Source organism: Colobus angolensis, unplaced genomic scaffold (genome assembly GCF_000951035.1).
Source record: "Colobus angolensis palliatus isolate OR3802 unplaced genomic scaffold, Cang.pa_1.0 Scaffold229, whole genome shotgun sequence".
In the NCBI taxonomy this organism is placed as follows: Eukaryota; Metazoa; Chordata; class Mammalia; order Primates; family Cercopithecidae; genus Colobus; species Colobus angolensis.
This window is the reverse complement of record NW_012115477.1, coordinates 6,261,099-6,275,389: the sequence shown is the minus strand read 5'-3', so window position 1 is coordinate 6,275,389 and position 14,291 is coordinate 6,261,099. Positions and strand designations below refer to the sequence as shown.

Genomic DNA, 14,291 nt, shown 5'->3' with positions numbered 1-14,291 from the left:
GCTGGGAGTTGGAGACTGGAGCTGTTCCTATTCGGCCATCTTGCTCCGCCCCTCGAGACTCTGGATCTTATTTAAACCTCCTGTTTTAGGTGGTTTTCTCTAACACCACTCTGGTTGGGGAGGGGTGCCAACTTGTTACTGCCAGGCAGAGGCAGAAGTCCAGGTGCCCCATTCAACTTCCATGATACTCAAGGGTGGTGGGCTCCTCATTCCTGCTGGGTGGAGATGGGAGTTCCAGGTCCCCATGTATTCTCCACTGACAGTGTGGTGGGGATGGTCTCATACTCACTGGGGACAATGAGGGTCCTGACTCTCTGCAGGCTTCCCCCGACATCATACCAGAGGGAAGGGAGATGAACAGTTCATTACTGCCATGTGGAGGTAAAGTCCTGGTTCTCCATGTGGTCTCCACTGGTCCCATGAGTACAGTGGGGACAGTTCTCACTCCTGGCTGGCAGGGGTGACATTTCTGGCTCCTTCTCTGACTGCCTTCTCTAACACCTCCATGGCAGGAATGTTGTATGCCTCACTGTAACCCCACAAGGATAAAAGTCTAGGCTTACCACTTGGCCCTTGATCAGGTAGCTGGTAGTGTAGCAATAGTTTTTTTCTGTGATGTTTGGCTAGAGGAGAGCTGTTATTGTCTACAAGTTTTCTGACTTGCTAGGCTGCCTTTTCTTGGCTAGAGAGAACAGGCTTTTGTTGGGCCTTTTTATGTCTTCGCCTGTTGGCAGTATCTAGGTTGCTGACTTCTTTAGCTTAAACTCTGAAATACACACAGGGAACATACCACTGTGTCATTCCTGGTCTCCTGAGGTCCCTAGATTGTCTGACTTTTTCTCCTCCAGAGTCTTATATAAAATGTCCAAGGCTTTTAGTTGCATTTGGAAGGAAAGAACAGGGGAGAGATGGATAACATAGATGAGGATGGATCTCCATTTTCCCGGAAGTCCCTGGTGTAAGAAATTTTTAAAACTGGTTTTCTTCAAACTATAAAAAATAATCTTCAATAGCCTGTTTCTGAAAATGCATATAACACTGTTTTACATTCACTACTTATGTAATAAAGTATATATTTTTAAAATGAATTAAATAAATTTTAATCTTGGTCATTTTACTAAGGAAAATTTTTGCTGGGTTTGTGTGCAAGAACAATAATTTTTAAACTATTATTTTCTGAAGAACATTTAAATAGTAACATTAAATTATTCTCCAGGCTGGGAATGGTAGCTCACACCTGTAATCTCAGAACTTTGGGAGTCCGAAGCAGGATTGCTTGAGCCCAGGAGTTTGAGTTCAGCCTGGGCAACAACAGAGCAAGACCCCATCTCTTAAAAAAAAAAAAAAAAAAAAAAACCTGACTGTGTGTTGTGGTGCACACCTGTATTCCTGGCTTCTAGGGAGGCTGAAGCAGGAGGATCACTTGAGCCCAGGAGGTTGAGGCTGCAGTGAGCCATGATCGTGCCACTGCACTCCAGCCTGTGTGACAGGGCAAGACTTTATCAAAAATTATTCTCCTAAAATATTTGTAGAGTCTTTTTTTTTTTTTTTCTGAGACAGAGTCTCACTCTGTCACCAAGGCTGGAGTGCAGTGGTGCAATCTCAGCTCACTGTAACCTCCACCTCCCGGGTTCAAGCAATTCTTGTGCTTCAGACTCCCGAGTAGCTGGGACTACAGGTGCCTGCTGCCTATCTCAAGTGATCCATCCACCCGGGCCTCCTAAAGTGCTGGGATTACAGGTGAGCCACCGCAACTGGCCTTTTTTTTTTAAGAGCCAGGGTCTTACTATGTTGCCCAAGTTGGTCTCGAACTCCTGGCCTCAAGTGATCCTCCTGCCTCAGTCCCCCAGAGTGGTGGGATTACTGGCATGAGCCACTGCATCTGGCTGCCATCTATTTTTTATTTAAAGTGTTCAGCTACAGTGATAAAGAGGAAAGCCAAAACCCTTAAAAGAAAGCAGGGTCAGCAGGAAAACCTGATGTGGTTAAAGACTGGTGTTGCTGGAGATTCAGAACCAGGTGTAGGAAACCATGCACCAACTGCAAGGTGTTCCAGAGCAGTCGGTGTGAAGCTGGAGCAAGTACTCCCAATTCACTGTTCTAGGCAAATCACAGAATCCAACAGAGAGAATATTACATAGGAAGAAAACAAAATTCCATCACAGAGGACTAAGAATGTGGAGGAAAAGATATAAGGCAGATGGAAATGATGATAGATTAAAGAGAAAGCACACGTTACTGTTCAAAATGTACAGGTCATTATGAAGTTGAATTAAACTGTCCATAGCCTTCAAAATAATAACAATTTATTGTAGACTAGCATTTTTAAAAAATATTAGCTAATGCAGAAACAGAAAACCAAATACTGCATGTTCTCACTTCTAAATGATAAGAACTTATGAGCTAAATGGTAAGAACTTATGAACACAAAGAAGTAAACAACAGACACTGGGTCTACTTCAGTGGGGAGGGTGGGAGGAGGGAGAGGAGCAGAAAAGATAACTATTGGGTACCGAGCTCGGTACCTGGATGATGTAATAATATGTACAATGAACCCCCATGACACATGTTTATCTATGTAACAAACCTTCACATGTGCCCCCAAACCTAAAATAAATATGTTTTTAATTTCCATTAAAAAATATATTAGCTTATGTTTATTCTACCAACTGGAAAAAATAGGATAAACAGCTCAAAAGAGGTCCATTCAATAAATAATTTTGACTCACTAGCTTTTTTTGTATAGTAATGAAAGGCTATGGATAAATGGTTTCTATAGATAGCTAAAGGTTTAAGTTATTGTAGAATTCTAATCTTATTATAACTTGTTCTCCCATTTCAAATTAATGGAGCCAAGGAAAAAGTTCAAATAACGAAACTAGAATAAATGGCTAACTCAGCTGGAGAAAACAACCTGCATCTTACTGCTTACATCAGAAGTCCCAACTATATTACAAATATAGATGTAAAACAAACAAAAAACAACTAAAAGCATAATACATCACAATATAAGTTATGGAAAAAAAATTTTCAGCACAAAACTAAATCATAAAAAAGATATTTTACTACATAAAATTTAAAAACAGCATACCAGCATACCCAGTTATTAGGCAACTGAAAATCAGAAGAAAAACATCTGTAACACATGACAGCATTAGCATCTTTATAATCAGTCAAATAATAAACAAATTTCCCAGCAGAAAAATTGTCAAGTGACTCAAATAATTCACATTCTCATATGTACAAGAAATACAAATAGCCAACAAACATTTTAAAAAATCTTTTAACCTCCCTGAAAGCAAATAAATCCAAAAGCAAACAATTAAATGTCATTTAAAATTAAATAGAATTGGTAAAGTCTGCATATAAATGGCCATCTTCCCACTGGTGGGAAAGTGGTATAGTAAGAATGTAAATTGATAGAACCATTCTGGAGGGCAATCTGACAAATGTCTATTAAATTTAACGTGTGCACATCCTTGACCCCAAAATTCCACAATTAGGTAATCTATTCTTAAACATTCACACAAATATGAAATACATATACACACTCACACATATATTTCATACACACAAATACACCACAGCACTAAATAAAACACACAAAAAACAGTTAGCACCAAATTATTCATCATTAGAGAAGTGAAAGAAAGACATTTATAAAATGAGGTAATAGGCCAGGCATAGTGGCTCACATCTGTACTCCCAGCACTTTGGGAAGCCATGGTGGGAGGATCGCTTGATTCCAGAAGTTTGAGACTATGCTGGGCAACACAGTGAGATCCTGACTTAATAACAACAACAACAACAAATTAGCCCGGCAGGGTGGCGCACACCTGTAGTCTACTTGGGTGGCTAAGGTGGGAGGATCACTTGAGCCCAGGAATTTGAAGTTATACTGAGCTATGATCACACCACTATACTCCTGCCTGGGCAAGAGTGTCAGATCCTGTCTCAAAAAATAAAATGAAATGAAATAATATTGTCATTAAAAAGGATAAAATAGACCTATGTGTATAAAATGGAAGTATATTTACAGTAAATTAGTGAAAATAAGTTGCAAAACCAACATGTACAGTACAATGCCATTTTTGTTCAAAATAAAGCAATGTGTTGGAATATGCGTGCATATGTACCACAGGTTGGCAAACTACAGCTGAAGGCCACTTATTTCTGAAAATAAAGTTTTATTAGGAAATAGACATGCTCGTTTATTATAACAGACATCATATACAACCCACAAAACTGAAAATAGTTATGACATAGCCCTTTAAGAAAATACATAGCCGGCCGGGCGCGGTGGCTCAAGCCTGTAATCCCAGCACTTTGGGAGGCCGAGACGGGTGGATCACGAGGTCAGGAGATCGAGACCATCCTGGCTAACACGGTGAAACCCCGTCTCTACTAAAAAATACAAAAAACTAGCCAGGCGAGGTGGCGGGCGCCTGTAGTCCCAGCTACTCGGGAGGCTGAGGCAGGAGAATGGCCTGAACCCAGGAGGCGGAGCTTGCAGTGAGCTGAGATCTGGCCACTGCACTCCAGCCTGGGCGACAGTAAGACCCTGTCTCGGAGAAAAAAAAAAAGAAAATACAAAAATTATCCAGGCGTGGTGGCGGGCGCCTGTAGTCCCAGCTACTCGGGAGGCTGAGGCAGGAGAATGGCCTGAACCCAGGAGGCGGAGCTTGCAGTGAGCTGAGATCTGGCCACTGCACTCCAGCCTGGGCGACAGAGCAAGACTCCGTCTCAAAAAAAAAAAAGAAAAAAAAAAAGAAAATACATAGCCAAATGTTGATATATACCAAATTAACTGAAATTACCTCTTCTCTACTCTTGTTTCTTTATGTTATCTATTTCTGTAATATCTGGCTGGCTATACTGGCTCACGCCTGTAACCCCAGCACTTTGAGAGGCTGAGGTGGGAGGATGACATGAGGCCAGGAGTCTGAGTCTGAGACCAGACTAACCATCATTACTTCAGGAAAATCAACATAAAGGGAAAAAGGAAAAATATGTGTCCAGGGCATACCCAGGTAAAGATAGTAAAGTGAACACACGCATTTAGCCTAAGCTGACTCTAGGTACCCCACAAAAACAGTAAAGTGTTTTTCCCTTTTTAAGCACAAATCCTCAAGGCTAAAGATAACAAACAAGAAAGGAGACCACAGTAACAAAACTCCAGAGCTGAATGGTAACTGACTTAGCAGACCTGAAAAGGCTAAATCTTTAATGAGAAGTAAGAAAAGCCAAGAAGCAATCCTGTTTTCTCCATAGAATCCTACCCCGAAAGGTCCCAGAAATTTTACACCATGTACTACTGAAAACAGAGGTAAAGAAAGGACTAAAAACCTAGAAGGACTACGTGGGATATATGTGCAGGATGTGCAGGGGTTTTTTATTCCTAAAAAGATGCAACAAAAATTTTTTATTATAAATTGACAATTTATACTTGTATAAATGTATGAGTTACAAAGTGATGTCATAAATTGTGGATACAATGTGTAATAATTAAATCAAGCTAGTTAACATATCCAATACTTCAAATATATTTCTGTGATAAGAACATCAATTTTGAAATCCATAATACCCCATTATTAAGTATGCACCATACTGTACAACAGAACTCAAAAAAGTATAAAACATATTCTTCCTGTCTGAGATTTTGAACCCTTTAACCATCAAATTTTTTTTTTTTTTTGAGACAGTCTCACTCTGTCACCCAGGCTGGAATGCAGTGGTACAACTTCGGCCCACCGCAACCTCTGCCTCCTGGGTTCAAGTGACTCTCCTGTCTCAGCCTCCACAGCAGCAGAGACTATAGGCAAGCAATGCCACACCCGGCCAACTTTCTTTGTATTCTTAGTAGAGATGGGGTTTCGCCATGTTGTCGTGGCTGGTCGCAAACTCCTGACCTCAGGTGATCCACCCACCTTGGCCTCTCAAAGTGCTGTACCACAGGCATGAGCCACCATGCCTGGCCTAAAATTTTTATGAGACAAAATATCAATTTCAAAACAGCATCAAAAAGTGAGCAGGCCAGGCAAAGTGGCTCACACCTGCAATCCCAGCACCTTGGGAGGCCAACGCATATTTTTCTGCACTAAAAATATAGAAGTTTTTGTCTCTACTAAAAACACCAAAAAAAAAAAAAAAGATCAGCTGGGCATAGTGGCACAAGCCTGCAATCCCAGCCACTTGGGAGGCTGAGGCAGAAGAACTGCCTGAACCTGGGAGGCAGAGGCTGCAGTGAGCTGAGAATGTGCCACTGCACTCCAGCCTGGACAACAAGAGCAAAACTTCATCTCAATAAAAAAAAAAAAAAAAGAGTGAGCATATGTAACCTTCCTCAGCTCACAGTAGAGCAAATAGGTCAACAGAATAATAATTCATGCTATTGCATGTGTAATGAACTGGCAACAAGAAAACATTGGTTGCAGAAAGGCAGAGGAACTGTGTCTTGTAAGATTTAGAATGGAGGGGCTCCATAATCATCTGGCAACCATTCAATGTTGTATCTACTGTTAAAATGTACATGATAGGAACTCCAGGAATCTTAAAGGTCAACTGTGGTCACAATGTAACACTTATGCTGAGCTACTCTCTGTACTAAGCGGTCATTTGCATAGGTTCCTTTGTGTGTACACAGTTCAAATCTTGGATCCTTGGCAATCCTTAGAGCCACTCAATATTTCTGCCCCAATTTCTCAACTTCAGCCATTACACAATCAGTTATACAAGGGATACACTTGGCATACAGACAGTCCATCGTTGACTGCACTAAATCCAGTTTCGCTTTTAAGGAAAAGTTGATAAAGCTGATATCAATGAGGATGTAGTAAGGTGGGCCCAGCTGTGTATTACATTGGAAAAATAAGCAGGAAGGGTGTTGAGGAACTTCTCTTTCCTTTAATGTGCTGGGATCCTTCTTTTCTTTCTTTTTAGGTTTTAATCTATCCTTTTCTTTAAGCCTCTGATCTCTGAGTCTAAGCATGCACTTCATGGTTGCATACTTCCTTGTTTTCTTTTGCTTCCCCATGGTCACACCACACTCCTGTTTCTTCGGATGTGCAGGTTTGTTACATAGGTAAACGTGCACGATGGTGATTTGCTGCACCTATCAACCCATCACCTTTACGTAAGTATTAAGCCCAACATGCATTAGCTATTTTCTACGAAGCAATTTCATCCTTAAATTCTGTGCACCACTCCAAAACCTCCCCCACTGCAGGAGATCTGAGACGTATTTTCTTAAGGGGATAGAGCAGTTGAGAGCCTGGGTTTACACTGGAAACTGGAAGAGTAAATAAAAGTAGTGAGTGCTGAGATCACTCTTCCTTGGCCAGCCTTTTTCTCTCACTCAGATCCCAGAACACTTACAGGCCTATACTCTCCAGCAACAGATAGGAAGTGCTTCTCCAGGGTATCTGACCAGCACAACAGGAGAGACCTAAATATACTGATATTAGAAAGCATCTCAAAGGAATAAAATACATTGATACCATGTAATAAAAAATTTAGGCCAAGTGCGGTGGCTCACCCCTGTAATCCCAACACTCTGGGAGGCGGAGGCAGGTGGATCACATGAGGTCAGGAGTTCAAGGCCAACCTGGCCCTGAACATGGTGAAACCTCATCTCTACTAAAAAACATAAAAATTAGCCAGGCGCGGTGGTGCATGCCTATAGTCCCAGCTTCTCAGGAGGCTGAGGCAGGAGAGTCACTTGAACCCAGGAGGTGGATGTTGCAGTGAGCCAAGACTGCACCACTGCACTCCCGCCTGGGCAACAGAGCAAGACTCTGTCTCAAATTAAAAAAAGAAAAAAAAAAAAATTTAGCTGATCTTTTGTCTCCAGTTCTTGGGAGGTAGCCACTAAGTGCCTGGAATTTCCTGAGTGACGAATGTCTTTGTTAGTCATGGTAGGCCCCTGGGACCACACCTGTTAGTTTACCTTAAGGAGGCAACTCAGAGTGGGGCCCGAGATATTTTATGCTAATGGAATGACTCAGAATCGGGGGTTGGGGAGCTGGCCATGTCAGAAAGGACGACCATTTGATTAGAGAGTTGGGGATTTTCAGCTGACTTCCAGGGAGGGGAGGAGGGGTGGAGATTAAGTTCAACCACATGGGCAATGATTCAATCATGCCTACATAATGAGACCCCAATAAAACTGTAATTGAAGTTCAGGTGAGCTTCCCTAGTTGGCAATATTCTGCATATTATCACACACTGATGTGTGCTGGATAGGCCAGGAGGGTAATGTGTCCTGGTTCTATGAAGAGAGGATAACAGAAACTGCATCTCGTACCCTCCCAGACCTTGTCCTATGCGTATCTCCCTTTGGCTGGCTCTAGCATCTATCCTTCTTCTGTAGTAAAACTATAATAGTAAGTATACTTGGCTCTCTGTATCTGTAGGGAATTGGTTCTAGGACCCACCATGGATACCAAAATCCATGGATGCTCATGTCCCTTAGACCTCTGTATCTGTGGGTTCTGCATCCACAAATTCAATCAATCACAGATTGAAAATAAAGTATTTATATCAAAAGTAATGCATAATTCTTTTCAGTGAGTTTTATGGGTGAATCTAGTGAATTGTCAAACATGAGGAGGTAATGGGAACCCACAAATTTGTAGCCACTTGGTCAGAAGTGAAAGTGGCCTATGAATACCCTAACTAGTGCCTGGTTTCTGAAGTGAGGGCAGCCCTGTGGAGCACTGTGCCCTTACTGCAGGCCTAACTGCAGGTAGTTGGTATAAGAAGTCATTGTAAATATTAAGGATATACCCAAGGAAATGTCCCAGCCAGATCATCCTATAGTGAATACCACACAAAAGCTCAGCATTTGCCATCAACCTTTTAGTGTCTTATTTCTCAAATACAAAGAAAAAGGATCACCAGATATATTTGGAAGAAACATAAAAACACTTCAGAAAAGCTACCATTGGTAACCTCAGAGACGTAACAAAAGACAGCTTTTGTTTTTCTGGAGACAGCGTCTCACTCTGTTCCCCAGACTAGAATGCAGTGGTGCAATCTCGGCTCACTGTAACCTCCATCTCCTGGATTCAAGTGATTCTCCTGCCTCAGTCTCCTGAGTAGCTGGGATTACAGGTGTGTGCCACCATGTCCAGCTAATTTTCGTATTTTTAGTAGAAACGGGGTTTCACCATGTTGGCCAGGCTGGTCTCGAACTCCTAACCTCAAGTGATTTACCTGCCCAGCCTCCCAAAGTGCTAGGATTACAGGTGTGAGCCACCGCACCCAGCCCAAAATAAAGCTCTTAGAAATTAAAAATATTAGATGAGATGAAAAACTCCATAAAGATCTGGAAATTAAGCTAAGGAAATCATCTCAAAGAATGAAGTAAAAAGATAGAAATGGAAAGTAAGGTAAATAAGGGAAAACTGGAAGACAACAGTCCAGAGAGCCCAAATGCTGAATAACAGAATGCCAGAAAGAGTGAATAAAAAACATAGAAATCAAATTAATAAATTAAGAAAATATCCCAGAATTGAATGACATAAATTGCAGGATGTCCTGCTGAGGGCCCAACACCTGTACGAAAGAGACCCATACCCAGTCACATCATCGAGAAATATTAGAATGGTGTGGGACAAAGACCTTACAAGTTTCCAAAAATTAAGTCACATAAAAAGGATAAAGAACAGCATCAGCTTCTCAAAAAGAACACTGGAACCTAGGGGAATGAGGAGTAAAACAGAACGAGCAGAGCCTTTAAAATCTCAAGGAAAATTATTTCCAACTTAGGATTCTGTACCCAGCCAAACTTACAATGAAGCATGAAGGTTGAGGGAAAAAAGATCTTTTCAAGATATGTAAGAACTCAAAACTTTTACCTATCTGCATCTTTCTCAGGAACCTACCAGAAGATCTATTCCCTTAAAATCAGGGGATAACCAATAAAGGGGAAGCTAAAAAATTCTAGAAAATAGGAGATCCAATATAATAGAGGAGTAAAATAAATCTACAAGATGATGACAAATTGTGATCTTAAAACAATTCACTGTTGCAATCCTATAGAGAGCAAACAGTCCAGGCCAGAGCTGACTGGAAGGCATCGGGAAAGATTCCTTCAATATACAGGAAGTGCTAAAAGGCCTAATGTGTCTGAATATGCTAGGAGAATATTTAAACAACTGTAGGGGGATGCCGTAGAAAACTAGGCAAAGAAGCAAAAATCAATACTTATTAAACGCTAGGGTGAAAGTTTACAGGAAAGTAACCATAATGTAATAGAGGAATACATTGTTTTATTGCACTTCACTTTACAGATACTGTGTTTTTACAACTGAATGTTTGCAGAAACTCTGCATGGAGCAAGTCTATTGGTGCCATCTTTCTAACAGTATCTGCTCACTTTGCGTCTCTGTCACATTTTGGTAATTCTCATCATATTTCAGACTTTTTCATTATTCTTGTATCTGCCATGGTGATCTGATCAGCAATTGCTGATGTTACCATTGGAACTGTTTTGGGACACCTTGAATTGTACCTATATAAGACAGCAGACTTAATTCATAAATGTTACCTGTGTTGTGACTGCTGCATCGACTGGTCTTTCCTCTGTCTCTCTCCCTCTCTTCAGGCCTCCCTATTCCCTTAGACATAACAATATTGAAATTAGGCCAATTAATAACCCTACAATGGCTTCTGAGTGTTCAAGTGTAAGAAAGAGTCCCTTTTCTCTCACTTTAAAAGCCAGAAATGATTAAATTTAGTGAGGAAGCATGTTGAAAGCTGAGAGAGGCTGAAAGCTAGGCCTTGTGCCAAACAGTGAAGTTGTGACTGCAAAGGAAAAGTTCTTGAAGAGAATTAAAAGTGCTACTCCAGGGAACACATGAATAATAAGAAAGCAAAACAGCTTTATTATTGAAATGAAGCAAGTCTGAGTGGTCTGGATAAAACATCAAACCAGCCACAACATTCTCTTAAGCCAAAGCCTAATCCAGAGCAAGACCCTAACTCTCTTCCATTCTATGAAGGCTAAGAGAGGTTAGGAACCTGCCGAAGAAGAGTTGGAAGCTAGCAGAAGTTGCTTTTGAAGTTTAAGGGAAAAAGCCATCTCCCTAAGATTCAAGTGCAAGGCAAAGCAGCAAGTGCTAATGGAGAACCTGCAGCAAGTTATCTAGAAGACCTAGCTAAGATAATTGATGAAGGTGGCTGCACTAAGCAACAAATTTTAAGTGTAGACAAGACAGTCTTCTACAGGAAGAAGATGCCATCTAGGATTTTCATAGCTAGTGAGGAGAAGTCAATGCCTGACTTCAAAGCTTCAAACGACAGGCTGACTTTCTTCTTAGGGGGTAATGCAGCTGGTGACTTAAAGTTGAAACCAATGCTCATTTATCATGTTGAAAATCCTAGAGCCCTTATAAATTATGCTAAATATATTCTGCCTGTGCTCTATAAACAGAACAACAAAGCCTGGGTGACAACATATGTTTACTGAATGAGTTACTGAACATTTTAAGCCCACTAAGACCTACCGCTGAGACCCATTGTTCAGAAAAAATGATTCCTTTCAAAATATTACTGCTTCTTGACAATGTGCCCAGTCACCCAACAGCTCTGAAGAAGATGTACAAGGAAATTAATGTTTCCATGGCTGCTAACACAACATCCATTCTCCTGCCCATTGATAAAGGAGTCATTTGGACTTTTAAGTCTTATTATTTAAGAAATACATTTCATAAGGCCAGAGCTGATGGGTCTGGACAAAGTAAACTGAAAGCCTTCTGGAAAGGATTCACTATTCTAGACGGCATTAATAATATTTATGATTCATGAAAGGAGGTAAAACTGTCAACATTTACAAGAATGAATGAATGAATTAGAAGGTGATTCCAACCCTCATGGATGACTTTGAGGGGTTCAAGACTTCAGCAGAGGAAGTAACTGCAGAATTAGAAGTGGAATCTGAAGATGAGACTGAATTGCTGCAATCTCATGACAAGACTTGAACGGATGAGGAGCTGCTCTTATGGAAGAGCAAAGAAAGTAGTTTTCTGAGATGGAATCTACTGGTGAAGATGCTGTGGACACTGTTGAAATGACAATGAAGGATTTAGAATATTATGTAAAATTTATTGGTAAAGCAGCAGTAGGATTTGTGTAGACTGACTCCAATTTTGAAAGAAGTTTTACTGCAGATAAAATGCTATCAAATAATCCATGCTACAAAAAAAAAAAAATCTTTCATGAAAAGAAGAGTCCATCAATGTGGCAAACTTCAGAATTGTCTTATTTTATGAAATTGCCACAGCCACCCCAACCTTCAGCAACCACCACCCTCATCAGTCAGCAACCTTTAATATCAAGGCAAGATCCTCCACCAGCAAAAGGAGTACGACTTGCTGAAGGCTCAGATGATTGTTTGCATATTTTAGCAATAAAGCATTTTTAATTAAGGTACGTACATTGTTTTTTAAGACATAATGCTACTGCACACTTAAGAGATTACAGTATAGTATAAACATAACTTTTATATGCACTGGGAAACCAAAAGAGCTGTGTGACTTGCTTATTGTGATATTCAATTTATTGTGTGGATTGGAACAGAATCCACAGTATCTATGAGGTATGCATTTACATGGCTCAGTAATGAATACCATCAACATGGTCATAATAGTACAAATACTGAATATCATTCTAAACAAAATTATGAAGGGAAAATGAAAGGACAAGAAGGATATGGATGTGACAATAGCCTGGGGGTGGATGGAATGCATTTTTAGGTGGGAAAGAAAGCTAAACTCTCACCTTGCATAGTGAAAAGTTAACAAATAACACCTAAAACTGAAAAATCTAAAAGTAGCTCACAGAGCATATTATTTAGATACAGAAATAATCACCAAAAAAAATGAGATGAAAGAATTTAAAATGGGTAGCTCTAAAGAACAGGAAATTTGAGGACTTTTGTGAGTGGAAAAAACTGCCCTTTTTCATTACAGGAATCATAACATACTTTGATTATTTAAATACATGCATGTATCACTTTTTTTTGAGACAGGATCTCATTCTGTCACCCAGGCTTAAGTGCAGTGGTGTGTGATCACGCCTCGCTGCAGCCTCAACCTCTCAGGCTCAAGCACTTGTCCCACCTGAACCTTCCAAGTAATTGGAACTACAAGTGTGCGCCACCACGCTCCTCTAACTTTTGTATTTTCTGTAGAGAAATGGTTTCACCATGTTGCCCAGGCTGGTCTGAAACTCCTGGACTCAAGCAATCCGCCTACCTCAGCCTCCCAAAATGCTGGGGTTACAGGAGTGAGTCACTGTGCCCAGCCATAACTTTTAACTAAACAAACAAAACTGAAATAGAGAAAATGTCCACACATTCATGTATATACATTGTTCCAGACAGAACCATACGATCTGTTCTCTCTCCTTTTTAAGTCTTAAAGGAAAGAAATAACATGTCATGAGAAGAAACTTAAAACACAGCAGGACCCAGTAATGTGGAAGGGAGAATAGCAATAAACAATACTGGAGATATATAGGCAAATCCTGCTTCTTAGGAAATAATAAATGCTATACAATTGATGGCTTATATTGGGATAATCAGGAAAATTTAAACATAAACTAGATATGATACTGGTATTGTATTATGTCCAAAGAGGTCATTTTTTAAGACATTTTTTTTAAGAGATGAGGTCTCACTGTCTTGCCTAGGCTGGAGTATAGTGGTGCAAACATGGCTCGCTGTATCCTTGACCTCCTGGGCTCAAGCGATCCTCCCACCTCAGCCTCCCAACTAGCTAAGACTATAGGTGTGTATCACCACGCCTGGCTAATTTTTTTTTTCTTTGAGATGGAGTCTCACTCTGTTGCCCAAGCTAGAATTCAGTGGCACTATCTTGGCTCACTGCAACCTCTGCCTCTTGGGTTCAAGCGATTCTCCTGCCTCAGTCTCCCGAGTAGCTGGGATTACAGGCACCCGCCACCATGCCTGGCTGATTTTTTTTTTGTATTTTTAGTAGAGGTCTCACTATGTTGCCTAGGCTACTAGGCTAGTCTCAAACTCCTGGGCTCAAGCAATCTTCCCACCTTGGCCCCCCAAAGGACTGAGTACTGAGATTACAGGTGTGAGCCATCAACACCAGGCCAAGATACATTTTTGGTTTTTCTTGTTTTTTTTTTTTTTTTTTTTTTGAGACAGAGTCTCACTCTGCCACCCAGGCTGGAGTGTGGTGGCGCGATCTCAGCTCACTGCAACCTCCACCTTCCAGGTTCAAATGATTCTCCTGCCTCAGCCTCCCAAGTAGCTGGGA

The 14,291-nt window shown here is 40.7% G+C and overlaps 1 protein-coding gene across 2 annotated transcripts in view; it reads right to left on the bottom strand.

The window, feature by feature from the left end:
• Positions 1 to 14,291, bottom strand: part of CCDC126 (coiled-coil domain containing 126) — a 57,602-nt gene that overhangs the window by 26,720 nt on the left and 16,591 nt on the right. The window lies entirely within an intron of this gene.